This window comes from Heterodontus francisci, chromosome 22 (genome assembly GCF_036365525.1).
Source record: "Heterodontus francisci isolate sHetFra1 chromosome 22, sHetFra1.hap1, whole genome shotgun sequence".
Classification (NCBI taxonomy): domain Eukaryota; kingdom Metazoa; phylum Chordata; class Chondrichthyes; order Heterodontiformes; family Heterodontidae; genus Heterodontus; species Heterodontus francisci.
Window position 1 is genome coordinate 35,670,514 of NC_090392.1, and position 22,518 is coordinate 35,693,031.

Below are 22,518 nucleotides of genomic sequence, written 5' to 3' on the forward strand. Positions count from 1 at the left end.
ATCCACTTGGGATTCTTGCCAACTTCTGGATTTCATTTCTCATTATTTACTGATTGCACTGACACATATTTGTGTTTTTAAACTCTTTATTTTGATCAAATGAGTCCTTATTTTGCTGAGTTGCTACATACAATGTGATTACCCTCGCAGTAGAATGCGTAACAGAGGCAGTTATATAATGGGGGCGAAGCTTCACTGCAGCTATATAATGTCCTGGTTGGACCCCACTGCATAGTCTGGGCATGCCAATTTATATAGTATACAAATTGGCCTTGGTATACAGGGCAGTTCAGATCCAGCAGAATGTTTGCAGAGTTCAAATGGTTAGATTAGGAAGCCATGTCCCCTCTTCCACAGAGACAGCTGTTGGTTTCCACCTGGTGCCTCACTTGTTTCTGAATTTCAAGGTGTAGAATGAAATCAAGCAACGTAACCCAAGTTTGCATGTAATTCCACGCAATCATCAAACACATCATTCCTGTCTTCCTCACCTTAGCTGCACAGCCCTCGAAACGTTGCAATCCATGTAACACAGTATTTGTTCCAGGTTTAGGCTTTCAGCCGTATTATAATAATATCTGTGCCCTCATCTTGAAATGAGATTCTCAGCAATATCCAACACAAATTGAATTGCATAGATGACAGGCAAATATAGGAAAACAGGTTAGTATGCAACACAATTCCATGGTGCCCATTTTCAGATGCACAATAGTCATCTTTTCCAGCAAATGAAAGAATTTTTCAGTGAATCATTTGCAAAGTCAGAGTTAATGGCATTTGTGCTTTTCTTTCTTCTTGTTTTCAAACATACTGGCGCCTAAATCCAATTCATGTATATTCATGTTTATTGAGGAGACCAAACGCAGACTGGGTGACCGCTTTGCGGAATACGTCGGCTCAGTCCGCAAGCAGGACCCTGAGCTTCCGGTTGCTTGCCATTTCAAGACTGCCCACTGCTCTCATGCTCACATCTCTATCCTGGGATTGCCTCAGTGTTCCAGTGAACATCAACACAAGCTCGAAAAACAGCATCCCGTTGACCGATTAGTTTAGTTTGGTGATACAGCAATGAAACAGGCCCTTCGGCCCACCGAGTCTGTGCTGACCATCGACCACCCATTTATACTAATCCGACACGAATTCCATATTCCTACCACATCCCCACCTTCCCTATATTTCCCCACCACCTCCCTATACGAGGGGCAATTTATAATGGCCAATTAACCTATCAAGCAGCCAGTCTTTGGCATGTGGGAGGAAACCGGAGCACCCAGAGGAATCCCACGCAGACACAGGGAGAACTTGCAAAAACCACGCAGGCAGTGCCCAGAATTGAAAGCGGGTCGCTGGAGCTGTGAGGCTGCGGTGTGAACCACTGCACACGAGAGCGTGCCGGACTGAATATTGAGTTCAATAATTCCAGAGCATGACGGGGCCCACATTTTACTTTCATTTTTTGTTATTTTTCATTTTTACATTTTTTACATTTTTTTGTATGTTTATTTTATTTCATCTTAGTTTGTTCAGTTTGCTTACCCACTGTTTTTTTTCCTGTTTGTACTTGCTGCTGTTCAATTTTCAGTCCATTAACAGTCCTCTCTGTACTAATGCTTTGTCTTTCAACACACCATTAACATATTGTTTGCCTTTGCTCCATGACCTTCTGGTCAGCTATTCTGTGGCCTTGTCCAATCTACACCTTCTCCTTTGTTATCTCTTGCTCCACCCCCGCTTTACTTGCTTCTAACCTTTGACATTTCTAATATTTGCCAGTTCTGAAGAAGGGTCACTGAGCCGAAATGTTAACTCTGCTTCTGTCTCCACAGATGCTGCCAGTCGTGCTGAGTATTTCCAGAATTTCTTGTTTTTATTTCAGATTTCCAGCATCCACAGTATTTTGCTTTTATTCAATTATATTCTTCCTCGGTTCAATATGAAGGAGCGCTTTGATATTGAGCGGAGCCGCAGTGCATCTCATTTTCAACGCCACATTGTTAGTGTTCCTGTTACTTGCCGAATGAAGAACAAAATAAAATGATAATTTGGCAGGTCTGCCTGTTTCCTTAGCTTCAGTTACAGAATCAGCTGTGTCCGTCTTTAAGGGAGGCAAAGTACTCCCAGCGGCTCTGCGTGACGCTGAATAGTTATGTTAATCTGCATCAATAAATCCAGGTATGTCTCTGTTACTGACTGAACAAAACGCTAATAAATCTGTGAGCGACTGTCATAACTTAAATAACTTTTTCCCCTCTGCGTGTCATGAACCTTTACCCCTTGTCATAATTGCGGCTGCATGTTAAGAGCTGGGTTATCAAGGTGCTTAAGACACCAAGAATCTGCTGCAGCAGTGGTTAAATTGAAAAGGATTTTTGCCCCTTTTACACAAGAAGAAATGTTCAGGAGGAGCAATTTCCCCCAACTTGTTTCCACCGGAGATTCATCATTGCAACGCAAAGAAAGTTTCAGTCACTTGGGTGTTCTGTCAGAGCTGCTCGGAGGTTCAGTGACCCGGATATCATGTGCCTACGTTTTGCTGAGCCGGTGCTTGGTTTCTGGGGAGATTTGGCCCGGGTTGTGCTATTTTACCTCCCCGAGATGGCCAGTAACCTGTTGATTGAGGCAGCAGACGCCACTTGCTGCTGACAGCGAGTAATTGGACAGTGCGGGTCAAAATATTGCAGCGTGCCCCTGTCTCAACGACTGTGGAGCTGGTGAAAGTGAATTGCTGATGTGCTTTTGCCTCGTCTGAAATGAGACTAAGATTCGCTGTGACTTAGCAAGCTCGTGTTGCAGGTTTCTATTCTAATCTGAGCCAAATAAAGTGTCACTGCTCGGTTTTGAGGAACTTTCTGCAGCATCAGGACTAGAAAGAGGAGCGAGTGCAAGGCATTGTGCACACAATGTGCAAGAGAAAGAGAGCTTTGAGAAATTGTGTTGTGTTAATGGGGAATGTCAATGATTGCATATTTCTTGCGAAGATGTTCGGGTTGGTTTTGAAAATGTTTCTGCCCAGTTTCGAACTGGGGACCTTTTGCGTGTGAGGCAAACGTGATCACCACTACACTACAGAAACTCAACACAGTTGCAGCGCTGAGGAAGCTGCAAGTATTGTTAAACTGTACAGTCTTAATCGATTTGTGCTGCTTGTTTCATTGAAATGCAATTCCACTGTGACATTTCGCAAGGCTGCAGAGGTATTGACCCAGCCATGGACGATCAGCAGTGCACAACACATCGCCAGTCCATTCAGGCCATCGTACCATTGCCAGTTTTTTGAAAGACTTGCCAAATTGGGCCCACTTCCTTAGCTCTGCTTTTCTTTGCCTCTCCTTTCATGCAATTATCCAATTCCCTTTTTTTTAAACTCTACCTTAAGAAACTAAGTTTGTAAGAGGTGCAGCAGCTGCTGCAGTGTTAATGCACAGTGTGCCATCATTGACAAAGATTCCCTTCCACAACCACACCAAGACATCCACTTGGGATTCTTGCCAACTTCTGGATTTCATTTCTCATTATTTACTGATTGCACTGACACATATTTGTGTTTTTAAACTCTTTATTTTGATCAAATGAGTCCTTATTTTGCTGAGTTGCTACATACAATGTGATTACCCTCGCAGTAGAATGCCTAACAGAGGCAGTTATATAATGGGGGCGAAGCTTCACTGCAGCTATATAATGTCCTGGTTGGACCCCACTGCATAGTCTGGGCATGCCAATTTATATAGTATACAAATTGGCCTTGGTATACAGGGCAGTTCAGATCCAGCAGAATGTTTGCAGAGTTCAAATGGTTAGATTAGGAAGCCATGTCCCCTCTTCCACAGAGACAGCTGTTGGTTTCCACCTGGTGCCTCACTTGTTTCTGAATTTCAAGGTGTAGAATGAAATCAAGCAACGTAACCCAAGTTTGCAATGCATTCCACGCAATCATCAAACACATCATTCCTGTCTTCCTCACCTTAGCTGCACAGCCCTCGATAAGTTGCAATCCATGTAACACAGGATTTGTTCCAGGTTTAGGCTTTCAGCCGTATTATAATAATATCTGTGCCCTCATCTTGAAATGAGATTCTCAGCAATATCCAACACAAATTGAATTGCACAGATGACAGGCAAATATAAGAAAACAGGTCAGAATGCAACACAATCCCATGGTGCCCATTTTCAGATGCACAATAGTCATCTTTTCCAGCAAAGGAAAGAATTTTTCAGTGAATCATTTGCAAAGTCAGAGTTAATGGCATTTGTGCTTTTCTTTCTTCTTGTTTTGCAACATACTGGCGCCTAAATCCAATTCATGTATATTCATGTTTATTGGGGAGACCAAACGCAGACTGGGTGACCGCTTTGCGGAAGACATCGGCTCAGTCCGCAAGCAGGACCCTGAGCTTCCGGTTGCTTGCCATTTCAAGACTGCCCACTGCTCTCATGCTCACATCTCTATCCTGGGATTGCCTCAGTGTTCCAGTGAACATCAACACAAGCTCGAAAAACAGCATCCCGTTGACCGATTAGTTTAGTTTGGTGATGCAGCAGTGAAACAGGCCCTTCGGCCCACCGAGTCTGTGCTGACCATCGACCACCCATTTATACTAATCCGACACGAATTCCATATTCCTACCACATCCCCACCTTCCCTATATTTCCCTACCACCTCCCTATACGAGGGGCAATTTATAATGGCCAATTAACCTATCAAGCAGCCAGTCTTTGGCATGTGGGAGGAAACCGGAGCACCCAGAGGAATCCCACGCAGACACAGGGAGAACTTGCAAACACCACGCAGGCAGTGCCCAGAATTGAAAGCGGGTCGCTGGAGCTGTGAGGCTGCGGTGTGAACCACTGCACACGAGAGCGTGCCGGACTGAATATTGAGTTCAATAATTCCAGAGCATGACGGGGCCCCCATTTTACTTTCATTTTTTGTTATTTTTCATTTTTACATTTTTTACATTTTTTTGTATGTTTATTTTATTTCATCTTAGTTTGTTCAGTTTGCTTACCCACTGTTTTTTTTCCTGTTTGTACTTGCTGCTGTTCAATTATCAGTCCATTAACAGTCCTCTCTGTACTAATGCTTTGTCTTTCAACACACCATTAACATATTGTTTGCCTTTGCTCCATGACCTTCTGGTCAGCTATTCTGTGGCCTTGTCCAATCTACACCTTCTCCTTTGTTATCTCTTGCTCCACCCCCGCTTTACTTGCTTCTAACCTTTGACGTTTCTAATATTTGCCTGTTCTGAAGAAGGGTCACTGAGCCGAAATGTTAACTCTGCTTCTGTCTCCACAGATGCTGCCAGTCGTGCTGAGTATTTCCAGAATTTCTTGTTTTTTTTTCAGATTTCCAGCATCCACAGTATTTTGCTTTTATTCATGTATATTCTTCCTCGGTTCAATATGAAGGAGCGCTTTGATATTGAGCGGAGCCGCAGTGCATCTCATTTTCAACGCCACCTTGTTAGTGTTCCTGTTACTTGCCGAATGAAGAACAAAATAAAATGATAATTTGGCAGGTCTGCCTGTTTCCTTAGCTTCAGTTACAGAATCAGCTGTGTCCGTCTTGAAGGGAGGCAAAGTACTCCTAGCGGCTCTGCGTGACGCTGAATAGTTATGTTAATCTGCATCAATAAATCCAGGTATGTCTCTGTTACTGACTGAACAAAACGCTAATAAGTCTGTGAGCGACTGTCATAACTTAAATAACTTTTTCCCCTCTGCGTGTCATGAACCTTTACCCCTTGTCATAATTGCGGCTGCATGTTAAGAGCTGCGTTATCAAGGTGCTTAAGACACCAAGAATCTGCTGCAGCAGTGGTTAAATTGAAAAGGATTTTTGCCCCTTTTACCCAAGAAGAAATGTTCAGGAGGAGCAATTTCCCCCAACTTGTTTCCACCGGAGATTCATCATTGCAACTCAAAGAAAGTTTCAGTCACTTGGCTGTTCTGTCAGAGCTGCTCGGAGGTTCAGTGACCCGGATATCATGTGCCTACGTTTTGCTGAGCCGGTGCTTGGTTTCTGGGGAGATTTGGCCCGGGTTGTGCTATTTTACCTCCCCGAGATGGCCAGTAACCTGTTGATTCAGGCAGCAGACGCCTCTTGCTGCTGACAGCGAGTAATTGGACAGTGCGGGTCAAAATATTGCAGCGTGCCCCTGTCTCAACGACTGTGGAGCTGGTGAAAGTGAATTGCTGATGTGCTTTTGCCTCGTCTGAAATGAGACAAAGATTCGCTGATACTTCGCAAGCTCGTGTTGCAGGTTTCTATTCTAATCTGTGCCAAATAAAGTGTCACTGCTCGGTTTTGAGGAACTTTCTGCAGCATCAGGACTAGAAAGAGGAGCGAGTGCAAGGCATTGTGCACACAATGTGCAAGAGAAAGAGAGCTTTGAGAAATTGTGTTGTGTTCATGGGGAATGTCAATGATTGCATATTTCTTGCGAAGATGTTCGGGTTGGTTTTGAAAATGTTTCTGCCCAGTTTCGAACTGGGGACCTTTTGCGTGTGAGGCAAACGTGATCACCACTACACTACAGAAACTCAACACAGATGCAGCGCTGAGGAAGCTGCAAGTATTGTTAAACTGTACAGTCTTAATCGATTTGTGCTGCTTGTTTCATTGAAATGCAATTCCACTGTGACATTTCGCAAGGCTGCAGAGGTATTGACCCAGCCATGGACGATCAGCAGTGCACAACACATCGCCAGTCCATTCAGGCCATCGTACCATTGCCAGTTTTTTCAAAGACTTGCCAGTTGGGCCCACTTCCTTAGCTCTGCTTTTCTTTGCCTCTCCTTTCATGCAATTATCCAATTCCCTTTTTTTTTAAACTCTACCTTAAGAAACTAAGTTTGTAAGAGGTGCAGCAGCTGCTGTAGTGTTAATGCACAGTGTGCCATCATTGACAAAGATTCCCTTCCCCAACCACACCAAGACATCCACTTGGGATTCTTGCCAACTTCTGGATTTCATTTCTCATTATTTACTGATTGCACTGACACATATTTGTGTTTTTAAACTCTTTATTTTGATCAAATGAGTCCTTATTTTGCTGAGTTGCTACATACAATGTGATTACCCTCGCAGTAGAATGCGTAACAGAGGCAGTTATATAATGGGGGCGAAGCTTCACTGCAGCTATATCATGTCCTGGTTGGACCCCACCTGGAGTCCTCTGCATAGTCTGGGCATGACAATTTATATAGCATACAAATTGGCCTTGGTATACAGGGCAGTTCAGATCCAGCAGAATGTTTGCAGAGTTCAAATGGTTAGATTAGGAAGCCATGTCCCCTCTTCCACAGAGACAGCTGTTGGTTTCCACCTGGTGCCTCACTTGTTTCTGAATTTCAAGGTGTAGAATGAAATCAAGCAACGTAACCCAAGTTTGCAATGCATTCCACGCAATCATCAAACACATCATTCCTGTCTTCCTCACCTTAGCTGCACAGCCCTCGAAACGTTGCAATCCATGTAACACAGTATTTGTTCCAGGTTTAGGCTTTCAGTAGGATTCTAATAATATCTGTGCCCTCATCTTGAAATGAGATTCTCAGCAATATCCAACACAAATTGAATTGTATAGATGACAGGCAAATATAAGAAAACAGGTCAGTCTGCAACACAATTCCATGGTGCCCATTTTCAGATGCACAATAGTCATCTTTTCCAGCAAATGAAAGAATTTTTCAGTGAATCATTTGCAAAGTCAGAGTTAATGGCATTTGTGCTTTTCTTTCTTCTTGTTTTGCAACATACTGGCGCCTAAATCCAATTCATGTATATTCATGTTTATTGGGGAGACCAAACGCAGACTGGGTGACCGCTTTGCGGAATACGTCGGCTCAGTCCGCAAGCAGGACCCTGAGCTTCCGGTCGCTTGCCATTTCAAGACTGCCCACTGCTCTCATGCTCACATCTCTATCCTGGGATTGCCTCAGTGTTCCAATGAACATCAACACAAGCTCGAAAAACAGCATCCCGTTGACCGATTAGTTTAGTTTGGTGATACAGCAGTGAAACAGGCCCTTCGGCCCACCGAGTCTGTGCTGACCATCGACCACCCATTTATACTAATCCGACACGAATTCCATATTCCTACCACATCCCCACCTTCCCTATATTTCCCTACCACCTCCCTATACGAGGGGCAATTTATAATGGCCAATTAACCTATCAAGCAGCCAGTCTTTGGCATGTGGGAGGAAACCGGAGCACCCAGAGGAATCCCACGCAGACACAGGGAGAACTTGCAAACACCACGCAGGCAGTGCCCAGAATTGAAGGCGGGTCGCTGGAGCTGAGAGGCTGCGGTGTGAACCACTGCACACGAGAGCGTGCCGGACTGAATATTGAGTTCAATAATTCCAGAGCATGACGGGGCCCCCATTTTACTTTCATTTTTTGTTATTTTTCATTTTTACATTTTTTACATTTTTTTGTATGTTTATTTTATTTCATCTTAGTTTGTTCAGTTTGCTTACCCACTGTTTTTTTTCCTGTTTGTACTTGCTGCTGTTCAATTTTCAGTCCATTAACAGTCCTCTCTGTACTAATGCTTTGTCTTTCAACACACCATTAACATATTGTTTGCCTTTGCTCCATGACCTTCGGGTCAGCTATTCTGTGGCCTTGTCCAATCTACACCTTCTCCTTTGTTATCTCTTGCTCCACCCCCGCTTTACTTTCTTCTAACCTTTGACATTTCTAATATTTGCCAGTTCTGAAGAAGGGTCACTGAGCCGAAATGTTAACTCTGCTTCTGTCTCCACAGATGCTGCCAGTCGTGCTGAGTATTTCCAGAATTTCTTGTTTTTATTTCAGATTTCCAGCATCCACAGTATTTTGCTTTTATTCATGTATATTCTTCCTCAGTTCAATATGAAGGAGCGCTTTAATATTGAGCGGAGCCGCAGTGCATCTCATTTTCAACGCCACCTTGTTAGTGTTCCTGTTACTTGCCGAATGAAGAACAAAATAAAATGATAATTTGGCAGGTCTGCCTGTTTCCTTAGCTTCAGTTACAGAATCAGCCGTGTCCGTCTTTAAGGGAGGCAAAGTACTCCTAGCGGCTCTGCGTGACGCTGAATAGTTATGTTAATCTGCATCAATAAATCCAGGTATGTCTCTGTTACTGACTGAACAAAACGCTAATAAGTCTGTGAGCGACTGTCATAACTTAAATAACTTTTTCCCCTCTGCGTGTCATGAACCTTTACCCCTTGTCATAATTGCGGCTGCATGTTAAGAGCTGCGTTATCAAGGTGCTTAAGACACCAAGAATCTGCTGCAGCAGTGGTTAAATTGAAAAGGATTTTTGCCCCTTTTACCCAAGAAGAAATGTTCAGGAGGAGCAATTTCCCCCAACTTGTTTCCACCGGAGATTCATCATTGCAACTCAAAGAAAGTTTCAGTCACTTGGGTGTTCTGTCAGAGCTGCTCGGAGGTTCAGTGACCCGGATATCATGTGCCTACGTTTTGCTGAGCCGGTGCTTGGTTTCTGGGGAGATTTGGCCCGGGTTGTGCTATTTTACCTCCCCGAGATGGCCAGTAACCTGTTGATTCAGGCAGCAGACGCCTCTTGCTGCTGACAGCGAGTAATTGGACAGTGCGGGTCAAAATATTGCAGCGTGCCCCTGTCTCAACGACTGTGGAGCTGGTGAAAGTGAATTGCTGATGTGCTTTCGCCTCGTCTGAAATGAGACAAAGATTCGCTGTTACTTCGCAAGCTCGTGTTGCAGGTTTCTATTCTAATCTGAGCCAAATAAAGTGTCACTGCTCGGTTTTGAAGGTCTTTCTGCAGCATCAGGACTAGAAAGAGGAGCGAGTGCAAGGCATTGTGCACACAATGTGCAAGAGAAAGAGGGCTTTGAGAAATTGTGTTGTGTTAATGGGGAATGTCAATGATTGCATATTTCTTGCTAAGATGTTTGGGTTAGTTTTGAAAATGAATCTGCTCAGTTTCGAACTGAGGAACTTTTGCGTGTGAGGCAAACGTGATCACCACTACACTACAGAAACTCAACACAGTTGCAGCACTGAGGAAGCTGCAAGTATTGTTAAACTGTACAGTCTTAATCGATTTGTGGTGCTTGTTTCATTGAAATGCAATTCCACTGTGACATTTCGCAAGGCTGCAGAGGTATTGACCCAGCCATGGACGATCAGCAGTGCACAACACATCGCCAGTCCATTCAGGCCATCGTACCATTGCCAGTTTTTTGAAAGACTTGCCATTTGGGCCCACTTCCTTAACTCTGCTTTTCTTTGCCTCTCCTTTCATGCAATTATCCAATTCCCTTTTTTTTAAACTCTCACTTAAGAAACTAAGTTTGTAAGAGGTGCAGCAGCTGCTGCAGTGTTAATGCACAGTGTGCCATCATTGACAAAGATTCCCTTCCCCAACCACACCAAGACATCCACTTGGGATTCTTGCCAAGTTCTGGATTTCATTTCTCATTATTTACTGATTGCACTGACACATATTTGTGTTTTTAAACTCTTTATTTTGATCAAATGAGTCCTTATTTTGCTGAGATGCTACATACAATGTGATTACCCTCGCAGTAGAATGCGTAACAGAGGCAGTTATATAATGGGGGCGAAGCTTCACTGCAGCTATATAATGTCCTGGTTGGACCCCACCTGGAGTCCTCTGCATAGTCTGGGCATGCCAATTTATATAGTATACAAATTGGCCTTGGTATACAGGGCAGTTCAGATCCAGCAGAATGTTTGCAGAGTTCAAATGGTTAGATTAGGAAGCCATGTCCCCTCTTCCACAGAGACAGCTGTTGGTTTCCACCTGGTGCCTCACTTGTTTCTGAATTTCAAGGTGTAGAATGAAATCAAGCAACGTAACCCAAGTTTGCAATGCATTCCACGCAATCATCAAACACATCATTCCTGTCTTCCTCACCTTAGCTGCACAGCCCTCGAAACGTTTCAATCCATGTAACACAGTATTTGTTCCAGGTTTAGGCTTTCAGCCGTATTATAATAATATCTGTGCCCTCATCTTGAAATGAGATTCTCAGCAATATCCAACACAAATTGAATTGCATAGATGACAGGCAAATATAGGAAAACAGGTCAGTATGCAACACAATTCCATGGTGCCCATTTTCAGATGCACAATAGTCATCTTTTCCAGCAAATGAAAGAATTTTTCAGTGAATCATTTGCAAAGTCAGAGTTAATGGCATTTGTGCTTTTCTTTCTTCTTGTTTTCAAACATACTGGCGCCTAAATCCAATTCATGTATATTCATGTTTATTGAGGAGACCAAACGCAGACTGGGTGACCGCTTTGCGGAATACGTCGGCTCAGTCCGCAAGCAGGACCCTGAGCTTCCGGTTGCTTCCCATTTCAAGACTGCCCACTGCTCTCATGCTCACATCTCTATCCTGGGATTGCCTCAGTGTTCCAGTGAACATCAACACAAGCTCGAAAAACAGCATCCCGTTGACCGATTAGTTTAGTTTGGTGATACAGCAATGAAACAGGCCCTTCGGCCCACCGAGTCTGTGCTGACCATCGACCACCCATTTATACTAATCCGACACGAATTCCATATTCCTCCCACATCCCCACCTTCCCTATATTTCCCCACCACCTCCCTATACGAGGGGCAATTTATAATGGCCAATTAACCTATCAAGCAGCCAGTCTTTGGCATGTGGGAGGAAACCGGAGCACCCAGAGGAATCCCACGCAGACACAGGGAGAACTTGCAAACACCACGCAGGCAGTGCCCAGAATTGAAAGCGGGTCGCTGGAGCTGTGAGGCTGCGGTGTGAACCACTGCACACGAGAGCGTGCCGGACTGAATATTGAGTTCAATAATTCCAGAGCATGACGGGGCCCCCATTTTACTTTCATTTTTTGTTATTTTTCATTTTTACATTTTTTACATTTTTTTGTATGTTTATTTTATTTCATCTTAGTTTGTTCAGTTTGCTTACCCACTGTTTTTTTTCCTGTTTGTACTTGCTGCTGTTCAATTTTCAGTCCATTAACAGTCCTCTCTGTACTAATGCTTTGTCTTTCAACACACCATTAACATATTGTTTGCCTTTGCTCCATGACCTTCGGGTCAGCTATTCTGTGGCCTTGTCCAATCTACACCTTCTCCTTTGTTATCTCTTGCTCCACCCCCGCTTTACTTTCTTCTAACCTTTGACATTTCTAATATTTGCCAGTTCTGAAGAAGGGTCACTGAGCCGAAATGTTAACTCTGCTTCTGTCTCCACAGATGCTGCCAGTCGTGCTGAGTATTTCCAGAATTTCTTGTTTTTATTTCAGATTTCCAGCATCCACAGTATTTTGCTTTTATTCATGTATATTCTTCCTCAGTTCAATATGAAGGAGCGCTTTAATATTGAGCGGAGCCGCAGTGCATCTCATTTTCAACGCCACCTTGTTAGTGTTCCTGTTACTTGCCGAATGAAGAACAAAATAAAATGATAATTTGGCAGGTCTGCCTGTTTCCTTAGCTTCAGTTACAGAATCAGCCGTGTCCGTCTTTAAGGGAGGCAAAGTACTCCTAGCGGCTCTGCGTGACGCTGAATAGTTATGTTAATCTGCATCAATAAATCCAGGTATGTCTCTGTTACTGACTGAACAAAACGCTAATAAGTCTGTGAGCGACTGTCATAACTTAAATAACTTTTTCCCCTCTGCGTGTCATGAACCTTTACCCCTTGTCATAATTGCGGCTGCATGTTAAGAGCTGCGTTATCAAGGTGCTTAAGACACCAAGAATCTGCTGCAGCAGTGGTTAAATTGAAAAGGATTTTTGCCCCTTTTACCCAAGAAGAAATGTTCAGGAGGAGCAATTTCCCCCAACTTGTTTCCACCGGAGATTCATCATTGCAACTCAAAGAAAGTTTCAGTCACTTGGGTGTTCTGTCAGAGCTGCTCGGAGGTTCAGTGACCCGGATATCATGTGCCTACGTTTTGCTGAGCCGGTGCTTGGTTTCTGGGGAGATTTGGCCCGGGTTGTGCTATTTTACCTCCCCGAGATGGCCAGTAACCTGTTGATTCAGGCAGCAGACGCCTCTTGCTGCTGACAGCGAGTAATTGGACAGTGCGGGTCAAAATATTGCAGCGTGCCCCTGTCTCAACGACTGTGGAGCTGGTGAAAGTGAATTGCTGATGTGCTTTCGCCTCGTCTGAAATGAGACAAAGATTCGCTGTTACTTCGCAAGCTCGTGTTGCAGGTTTCTATTCTAATCTGAGCCAAATAAAGTGTCACTGCTCGGTTTTGAAGGTCTTTCTGCAGCATCAGGACTAGAAAGAGGAGCGAGTGCAAGGCATTGTGCACACAATGTGCAAGAGAAAGAGGGCTTTGAGAAATTGTGTTGTGTTAATGGGGAATGTCAATGATTGCATATTTCTTGCTAAGATGTTTGGGTTAGTTTTGAAAATGAATCTGCTCAGTTTCGAACTGAGGAACTTTTGCGTGTGAGGCAAACGTGATCACCACTACACTACAGAAACTCAACACAGTTGCAGCACTGAGGAAGCTGCAAGTATTGTTAAACTGTACAGTCTTAATCGATTTGTGGTGCTTGTTTCATTGAAATGCAATTCCACTGTGACATTTCGCAAGGCTGCAGAGGTATTGACCCAGCCATGGACGATCAGCAGTGCACAACACATCGCCAGTCCATTCAGGCCATCGTACCATTGCCAGTTTTTTGAAAGACTTGCCATTTGGGCCCACTTCCTTAGCTCTGCTTTTCTTTGCCTCTCCTTTCATGCAATTATCCAATTCCCTTTTTTTTAAACTCTCACTTAAGAAACTAAGTTTGTAAGAGGTGCAGCAGCTGCTGCAGTGTTAATGCACAGTGTGCCATCATTGACAAAGATTCCCTTCCCCAACCACACCAAGACATCCACTTGGGATTCTTGCCAAGTTCTGGATTTCATTTCTCATTATTTACTGATTGCACTGACACATATTTGTGTTTTTAAACTCTTTATTTTGATCAAATGAGTCCTTATTTTGTTGAGATGCTACATACAATGTGATTACCCTCGCAGTAGAATGCGTAACAGAGGCAGTTATATAATGGGGGCGAAGCTTCACTGCAGCTATATAATGTCCTGGTTGGACCCCACCTGGAGTCCTCTGCATAGTCTGGGCATGCCAATTTATATAGTATACAAATTGGCCTTGGTATACAGGGCAGTTCAGATCCAGCAGAATGTTTGCAGAGTTCAAATGGTTAGATTAGGAAGCCATGTCCCCTCTTCCACAGAGACAGCTGTTGGTTTCCACCTGGTGCCTCACTTGTTTCTGAATTTCAAGGTGTAGAATGAAATCAAGCAACGTAACCCAAGTTTGCAATGCATTCCACGCAATCATCAAACACATCATTCCTGTCTTCCTCACCTTAGCTGCACAGCCCTCGAAACGTTTCAATCCATGTAACACAGTATTTGTTCCAGGTTTAGGCTTTCAGCCGTATTATAATAATATCTGTGCCCTCATCTTGAAATGAGATTCTCAGCAATATCCAACACAAATTGAATTGCATAGATGACAGGCAAATATAGGAAAACAGGTCAGTATGCAACACAATTCCATGGTGCCCATTTTCAGATGCACAATAGTCATCTTTTCCAGCAAATGAAAGAATTTTTCAGTGAATCATTTGCAAAGTCAGAGTTAATGGCATTTGTGCTTTTCTTTCTTCTTGTTTTCAAACATACTGGCGCCTAAATCCAATTCATGTATATTCATGTTTATTGAGGAGACCAAACGCAGACTGGGTGACCGCTTTGCGGAATACGTCGGCTCAGTCCGCAAGCAGGACCCTGAGCTTCCGGTTGCTTCCCATTTCAAGACTGCCCACTGCTCTCATGCTCACATCTCTATCCTGGGATTGCCTCAGTGTTCCAGTGAACATCAACACAAGCTCGAAAAACAGCATCCCGTTGACCGATTAGTTTAGTTTGGTGATACAGCAATGAAACAGGCCCTTCGGCCCACCGAGTCTGTGCTGACCATCGACCACCCATTTATACTAATCCGACACGAATTCCATATTCCTCCCACATCCCCACCTTCCCTATATTTCCCCACCACCTCCCTATACGAGGGGCAATTTATAATGGCCAATTAACCTATCAAGCAGCCAGTCTTTGGCATGTGGGAGGAAACCGGAGCACCCAGAGGAATCCCACGCAGACACAGGGAGAACTTGCAAAAACCACGCAGGCAGTGCCCAGAATTGAAAGCGGGTCGCTGGAGCTGTGAGGCTGCGGTGTGAACCACTGCACACGAGAGCGTGCCGGACTGAATATTGAGTTCAATAATTCCAGAGCATGACGGGGCCCCCATTTTACTTTCATTTTTTGTTATTTTTCATTTTTACATTTTTTACATTTTTTTGTATGTTTATTTTATTTCATCTTAGTTTGTTCAGTTTGCTTACCCACTGTTTTTTTCCTGTTTGTACTTGCTGCTGTTCAATTTTCAGTCCATTAACAGTCCTCTCTGTACTAATGCTTTGTCTTTCAACACACCATTAACATATTGTTTGCCTTTGCTCCATGACCTTCTGGTCAGCTATTCTGTGGCCTTGTCCAATCTACACCTTCTCCTTTGTTATCTCTTGCTCCACCCCCGCTTTACTTGCTTCTAACCTTTGACATTTCTAATATTTGCCAGTTCTGAAGAAGGGTCACTGAGCCGAAATGTTAACTCTGCTTCTGTCTCCACAGATGCTGCCAGTCGTGCTGAGTATTTCCAGAATTTCTTGTTTTTATTTCAGATTTCCAGCATCCACAGTATTTTGCTTTTATTCAATTATATTCTTCCTCGGTTCAATATGAAGGAGCGCTTTGATATTGAGCGGAGCCGCAGTGCATCTCATTTTCAACGCCACCTTGTTAGTGTTCCTGTTACTTGCCGAATGAAGAACAAAATAAAATGATAATTTGGCAGGTCTGCCTGTTTCCTTAGCTTCAGTTACAGAATCAGCTGTGTCCGTCTTGAAGGGAGGCAAAGTACTCCTAGCGGCTCTGCGTGACGCTGAATAGTTATGTTAATCTGCATCAATAAATCCAGGTATGTCTCTGTTACTGACTGAACAAAACGCTAATAAATCTGTGAGCGACTGTCATAACTTAAATAACTTTTTCCCCTCTGCGTGTCATGAACCTTTACCCCTTGTCATAATTGCGGCTGCATGTTAAGAGCTGGGTTATCAAGGTGCTTAAGACACCAAGAATCTGCTGCAGCAGTGGTTAAATTGAAAAGGATTTTTGCCCCTTTTACACAAGAAGAAATGTTCAGGAGGAGCAATTTCCCCCAACTTTATTCCACCGGAGATTCATCATTGCAACGCAAAGAAAGTTTCAGTCACTTGGGTGTTCTGTCAGAGCTGCTCGGAGGTTCAGTGACCCGGATATCATGTGCCTACGTTTTGCTGAGCCGGTGCTTGGTTTCTGGGGAGATTTGGCCCGGGTTGTGCTATTTTACCTCCCCGAGATTGCCAGTAACCTGTTGATTGAGGCAGCAGACGCCACTTGCTGCTGACAGCGAGTAATTGGACAGTGCGGGTCAAAATATTGCAGCGTGCCCCTGTCTCAACGACTGTGGAGCTGGTGAAAGTGAATTGCTGATGTGCTTTTGCCTCGTCTGAAATGAGACTAAGATTCGCTGTGACTTAGCAAGCTCGTGTTGCAGGTTTCTATTCTAATCTGAGCCAAATAAAGTGTCACTGCTCGGTTTTGAGGAACTTTCTGCAGCATCAGGACTAGAAAGAGGAGCGAGTGCAAGGCATTGTGCACACAATGTGCAAGAGAAAGAGAGCTTTGAGAAATTGTGTTGTGTTAATGGGGAATGTCAATGATTGCATATTTCTTGCGAAGATGTTCGGGTTGGTTTTGAAAATGTTTCTGCCCAGTTTCGAACTGGGGACCTTTTGCGTGTGAGGCAAACGTGATCACCACTACACTACAGAAACTCAACACAGTTACAGCGCTGAGGAAGCTGCAAGTATTGTTAAACTGTACAGTCTTAATCGATTTGTGCTGCTTGTTTCATTGAAATGCAATTCCACTGTGACATTTCGCAAGGCTGCAGAGGTATTGACCCAGCCATGGACGATCAGCAGTGCACAACACATCGCCAGTCCATTCAGGCCATCGTACCATTGCCAGTTTTTTGAAAGACTTGCCAAATTGGGCCCACTTCCTTAGCTCTGCTTTTCTTTGCCTCTCCTTTCATGCAATTATCCAATTCCCTTTTTTTTAAACTCTACCTTAAGAAACTAAGTTTGTAAGAGGTGCAGCAGCTGCTGCAGTGTTAATGCACAGTGTGCCATCATTGACAAAGATTCCCTTCCCCAACCACACCAAGACATCCACTTGGGATTCTTGCCAACTTCTGGATTTCATTTCTCATTATTTACTGATTGCACTGACACATATTTGTGTTTTTAAACTCTTTATTTTGATCAAATGAGTCCTTATTTTGCTGAGTTGCTACATACAATGTGATTACCCTCGCAGTAGAATGCCTAACAGAGGCAGTTATATAATGGGGGCGAAGCTTCACTGCAGCTATATAATGTCCTGGTTGGACCCCACTGCATAGTCTGGGCATGCCAATTTATATAGTATAGAAATTGGCCTTGGTATACAGGGCAGTTCAGATCCAGCAGAATGTTTGCAGAGTTCAAATGGTTAGATTAGGAAGCCATGTCCCCTCTTCCACAGAGACAGCTGTTGGTTTCCACCTGGTGCCTCACTTGTTTCTGAATTTCAAGGTGTAGAATGAAATCAAGCAACGTAACCCAAGTTTGCAATGCATTCCACGCAATCATCAAACACATCATTCCTGTCTTCCTCACCTTAGCTGCACAGCCCTCGATAAGTTGCAATCCATGTAACACAGGATTTGTTCCAGGTTTAGGCTTTCAGCCGTATTATAATAATATCTGTGCCCTCATCTTGAAATGAGATTCTCAGCAATATCCAACACAAATTGAATTGCACAGATGACAGGCAAATATAAGAAAACAGGTCAGAATGCAACACAATCCCATGGTGCCCATTTTCAGATGCACAATAGTCATCTTTTCCAGCAAAGGAAAGAATTTTTCAGTGAATCATTTGCAAAGTCAGAGTTAATGGCATTTGTGCTTTTCTTTCTTCTTGTTTTGCAACATACTGGCGCCTAAATCCAATTCATGTATATTCATGTTTATTGGGGAGACCAAACGCAGACTGGGTGACCGCTTTGCGGAAGACATCGGCTCAGTCCGCAAGCAGGACCCTGAGCTTCCGGTTGCTTGCCATTTCAAGACTGCCCACTGCTCTCATGCTCACATCTCTATCCTGGGATTGCCTCAGTGTTCCAGTGAACATCAACACAAGCTCGAAAAACAGCATCCCGTTGACCGATTAGTTTAGTATGGTGATGCAGCAGTGAAACAGGCCCTTCGGCCCACCGAGTCTGTGCTGACCATCGACCACCCATTTATACTAATCCGACACGAATTCCATATTCCTACCACATCCCCACCTTCCCTATATTTCCCTACCACCTCCCTATACGAGGGGCAATTTATAATGGCCAATTAACCTATCAAGCAGCCAGTCTTTGGCATGTGGGAGGAAACCGGAGCACCCAGAGGAATCCCACGCAGACACAGGGAGAACTTGCAAACACCACGCAGGCAGTGCCCAGAATTGAAAGCGGGTCGCTGGAGCTGTGAGGCTGCGGTGTGAACCACTGCACACGAGAGCGTGCCGGACTGAATATTGAGTTCAATAATTCCAGAGCATGACGGGGCCCCCATTTTACTTTCATTTTTTGTTATTTTTCATTTTTACATTTTTTACATTTTTTTGTATGTTTATTTTATTTCATCTTAGTTTGTTCAGTTTGCTTACCCACTGTTTTTTTTCCTGTTTGTACTTGCTGCTGTTCAATTTTCAGTCCATTAACAGTCCTCTCTGTACTAATGCTTTGTCTTTCAACACACCATTAACATATTGTTTGCCTTTGCTCCATGACCTTCTGGTCAGCTATTCTGTGGCCTTGTCCAATCTACACCTTCTCCTTTGTTATCTCTTGCTCCACCCCCGCTTTACTTGCTTCTAACCTTTGACGTTTCTAATATTTGCCAGTTCTGAAGAAGGGTCACTGAGCCGAAATGTTAACTCTGCTTCTGTCTCCACAGATGCTGCCAGTCGTGCTGAGTATTTCCAGAATTTCTTGTTTTTTTTTCAGATTTCCAGCATCCACAGTATTTTGCTTTTATTCATGTATATTCTTCCTCGGTTCAATATGAAGGAGCGCTTTGATATTGAGCGGAGCCGCAGTGCATCTCATTTTCAACGCCACCTTGTTAGTGTTCCTGTTACTTGCCGAATGAAGAACAAAATAAAATGATAATTTGGCAGGTCTGCCTGTTTCCTTAGCTTCAGTTACAGAATCAGCTGTGTCCGTCTTGAAGGGAGGCAAAGTACTCCTAGCGGCTCTGCGTGACGCTGAATAGTTATGTTAATCTGCATCAATAAATCCAGGTATGTCTCTGTTACTGACTGAACAAAACGCTATTAAATCTGTGAGCGACTGTCATAACTTAAATAAATTTTCCCCCTCTGCGTGTCATGAACCTTTACCCCTTGTCATAATTGCGGCTGCATGTTAAGAGCTGGGTTATCAAGGTGCTTCAGACACCAAGAATCTGCTGCAGCAGTGGTTAAATTGAAAAGGATTTTTTGCCCCTTTTCACCAAGAAGAAATGTTCAGGAGGAGCAATTTCCCCCAACTTGTTTCCACCGGAGATTCATCATTGCAACTCAAAGAAAGTTTCAGTCACTTGGCTGTTCTGTCAGAGCTGCTCGGAGGTTCAGTGACCCGGATATCATGTGCCTACGTTTTGCTGAGCCGGTGCTTGGTTTCTGGGGAGATTTGGCCCGGGTTGTGCTATTTTACCTCCCCGAGATGGCCAGTAACCTGTTGATTCAGGCAGCAGACGCCACTTGCTGCTGACAGCGAGTAATTGGACAGTGCGGGTCAAAATATTGCAGCGTGCCCCTGTCTCAACGACTGTGGAGCTGGTGAAAGTGAATTGCTGATGTGCTTTTGCCTCGTCTGAAATGAGACAAAGATTCGCTGATACTTCGCAAGCTCGTGTTGCAGGTTTCTATTCTAATCTGAGCCAAATAAAGTGTCACTGCTCGGTTTTGAGGAACTTTCTGCAGCATCAGGACTAGAAAGAGGAGCGAGTGCAAGGCATTGTGCACACAATGTGCAAGAGAAAGAGAGCTTTGAGAAATTGTGTTGTGTTCATGGGGAATGTCAATGATTGCACATTTCTTGCGAAGATGTTCGGGTTGGTTTTGAAAATGTTTCTGCCCAGTTTCGAACTGGGGACCTTTTGCGTGTGAGGCAAACGTGATCACCACTACACTACAGAAACTCAACACAGTTGCAGCGCTGAGGAAGCTGCAAGTATTGTTAAACTGTACAGTCTTAATCGATTTGTGCTGCTTGTTTCATTGAAATGCAATTCCACTGTGACATTTCGCAAGGCTGCAGAGGTATTGACCCAGCCATGGACGATCAGCAGTGCACAACACATCGCCAGTCCATTCAGGCCATCGTACCATTGCCAGTTTTTTCAAAGACTTGCCAGTTGGGCCCACTTCCTTAGCTCTGCTTTTCTTTGCCTCTCCTTTCATGCAATTATCCAATTCCCTTTTTTTTTAAACTCTACCTTAAGAAACTAAGTTTGTAAGAGGTGCAGCAGCTGCTGTAGTGTTAATGCACAGTGTGCCATCATTGACAAAGATTCCCTTCCCCAACCACACCAAGACATCCACTTGGGATTCTTGCCAACTTCTGGATTTCATTTCTCATTATTTACTGATTGCACTGACACATATTTGTGTTTTTAAACTCTTTATTTTGATCAAATGAGTCCTTATTTTGCTGAGTTGCTACATACAATGTGATTACCCTCGCAGTAGAATGCGTAACAGAGGCAGTTATATAATGGGGGCGAAGCTTCACTGCAGCTATATCATGTCCTGGTTGGACCCCACCTGGAGTCCTCTGCATAGTCTGGGCATGACAATTTATATAGCATACAAATTGGCCTTGGTATACAGGGCAGTTCAGATCCAGCAGAATGTTTGCAGAGTTCAAATGGTTAGATTAGGAAGCCATGTCCCCTCTTCCACAGAGACAGCTGTTGGTTTCCACCTGGTGCCTCACTTGTTTCTGAATTTCAAGGTGTAGAATGAAATCAAGCAACGTAACCCAAGTTTGCAATGCATTCCACGCAATCATCAAACACATCATTCCTGTCTTCCTCACCTTAGCTGCACAGCCCTCGAAACGTTGCAATCCATGTAACACAGTATTTGTTCCAGGTTTAGGCTTTCAGTAGGATTCTAATAATATCTGTGCCCTCATCTTGAAATGAGATTCTCAGCAATATCCAACACAAATTGAATTGTATAGATGACAGGCAAATATAAGAAAACAGGTCAGTCTGCAACACAATTCCATGGTGCCCATTTTCAGATGCACAATAGTCATCTTTTCCAGCAAATGAAAGAATTTTTCAGTGAATCATTTGCAAAGTCAGAGTTAATGGCATTTGTGCTTTTCTTTCTTCTTGTTTTGCAACATACTGGCGCCTAAATCCAATTCATGTATATTCATGTTTATTGGGGAGACCAAACGCAGACTGGGTGACCGCTTTGCGGAATACGTCGGCTCAGTCCGCAAGCAGGACCCTGAGCTTCCGGTCGCTTGCCATTTCAAGACTGCCCACTGCTCTCATGCTCACATCTCTATCCTGGGATTGCCTCAGTGTTCCAATGAACATCAACACAAGCTCGAAAAACAGCATCCCGTTGACCGATTAGTTTAGTTTGGTGATGCAGCAGTGAAACAGGCCCTTCGGCCCACCGAGTCTGTGCTGACCATCGACCACCCATTTATACTAATCCGACACGAATTCCATATTCCTACCACATCCCCACCTTCCCTATATTTCCCTACCACCTCCCTATACGAGGGGCAATTTATAATGGCCAATTAACCTATCAAGCAGCCAGTCTTTGGCATGTGGGAGGAAACCGGAGCACCCAGAGGAATCCCACGCAGACACAGGGAGAACTTGCAAACACCACGCAGGCAGTGCCCAGAATTGAAAGCGGGTCGCTGGAGCTGTGAGGCTGCGGTGTGAACCACTGCACACGAGAGCGTGCCGGACTGAATATTGAGTTCAATAATTCCAGAGCATGACGGGGCCCCCATTTTACTTTCATTTTTTGTTATTTTTCATTTTTACATTTTTTACATTTTTTTGTATGTTTATTTTATTTCATCTTAGTTTGTTCAGTTTGCTTACCCACTGTTTTTTTTCCTGTTTGTACTTGCTGCTGTTCAATTTTCAGTCCATTAACAGTCCTCTCTGTACTAATGCTTTGTCTTTCAACACACCATTAACATATTGTTTGCCTTTGCTCCA

General features: G+C 43.8%; 6 non-coding genes across 6 annotated transcripts; all 6 read right to left on the minus strand.

Annotated features, from left to right (window-relative positions):
- Nucleotides 1–3,000: 3,000 nt before the first annotated feature.
- Nucleotides 3,001–3,073, minus strand: trnav-cac (transfer RNA valine (anticodon CAC)). The gene has a single exon. It is a non-coding gene; the product is annotated as a tRNA-Val (tRNA).
- Nucleotides 3,074–6,470: 3,397 nt separating this feature from the next.
- trnav-cac (transfer RNA valine (anticodon CAC)) lies at nt 6,471–6,543 on the minus strand. Its single transcript has one exon. It is a non-coding gene; the product is annotated as a tRNA-Val (tRNA).
- A 3,408-nt stretch (nt 6,544–9,951) lies between these two features.
- Nucleotides 9,952–10,026, minus strand: trnav-cac (transfer RNA valine (anticodon CAC)). The gene has a single exon. It is a non-coding gene; the product is annotated as a tRNA-Val (tRNA).
- A 3,405-nt stretch (nt 10,027–13,431) lies between these two features.
- On the minus strand, nt 13,432–13,506 carry trnav-cac (transfer RNA valine (anticodon CAC)). The gene has a single exon. It is a non-coding gene; the product is annotated as a tRNA-Val (tRNA).
- Nucleotides 13,507–16,910: 3,404 nt separating this feature from the next.
- On the minus strand, nt 16,911–16,983 carry trnav-cac (transfer RNA valine (anticodon CAC)). The gene has a single exon. It is a non-coding gene; the product is annotated as a tRNA-Val (tRNA).
- A 3,398-nt stretch (nt 16,984–20,381) lies between these two features.
- Nucleotides 20,382–20,454, minus strand: trnav-cac (transfer RNA valine (anticodon CAC)). The gene has a single exon. It is a non-coding gene; the product is annotated as a tRNA-Val (tRNA).
- Between the last annotated feature and the right edge of the window lie 2,064 nt (nt 20,455–22,518).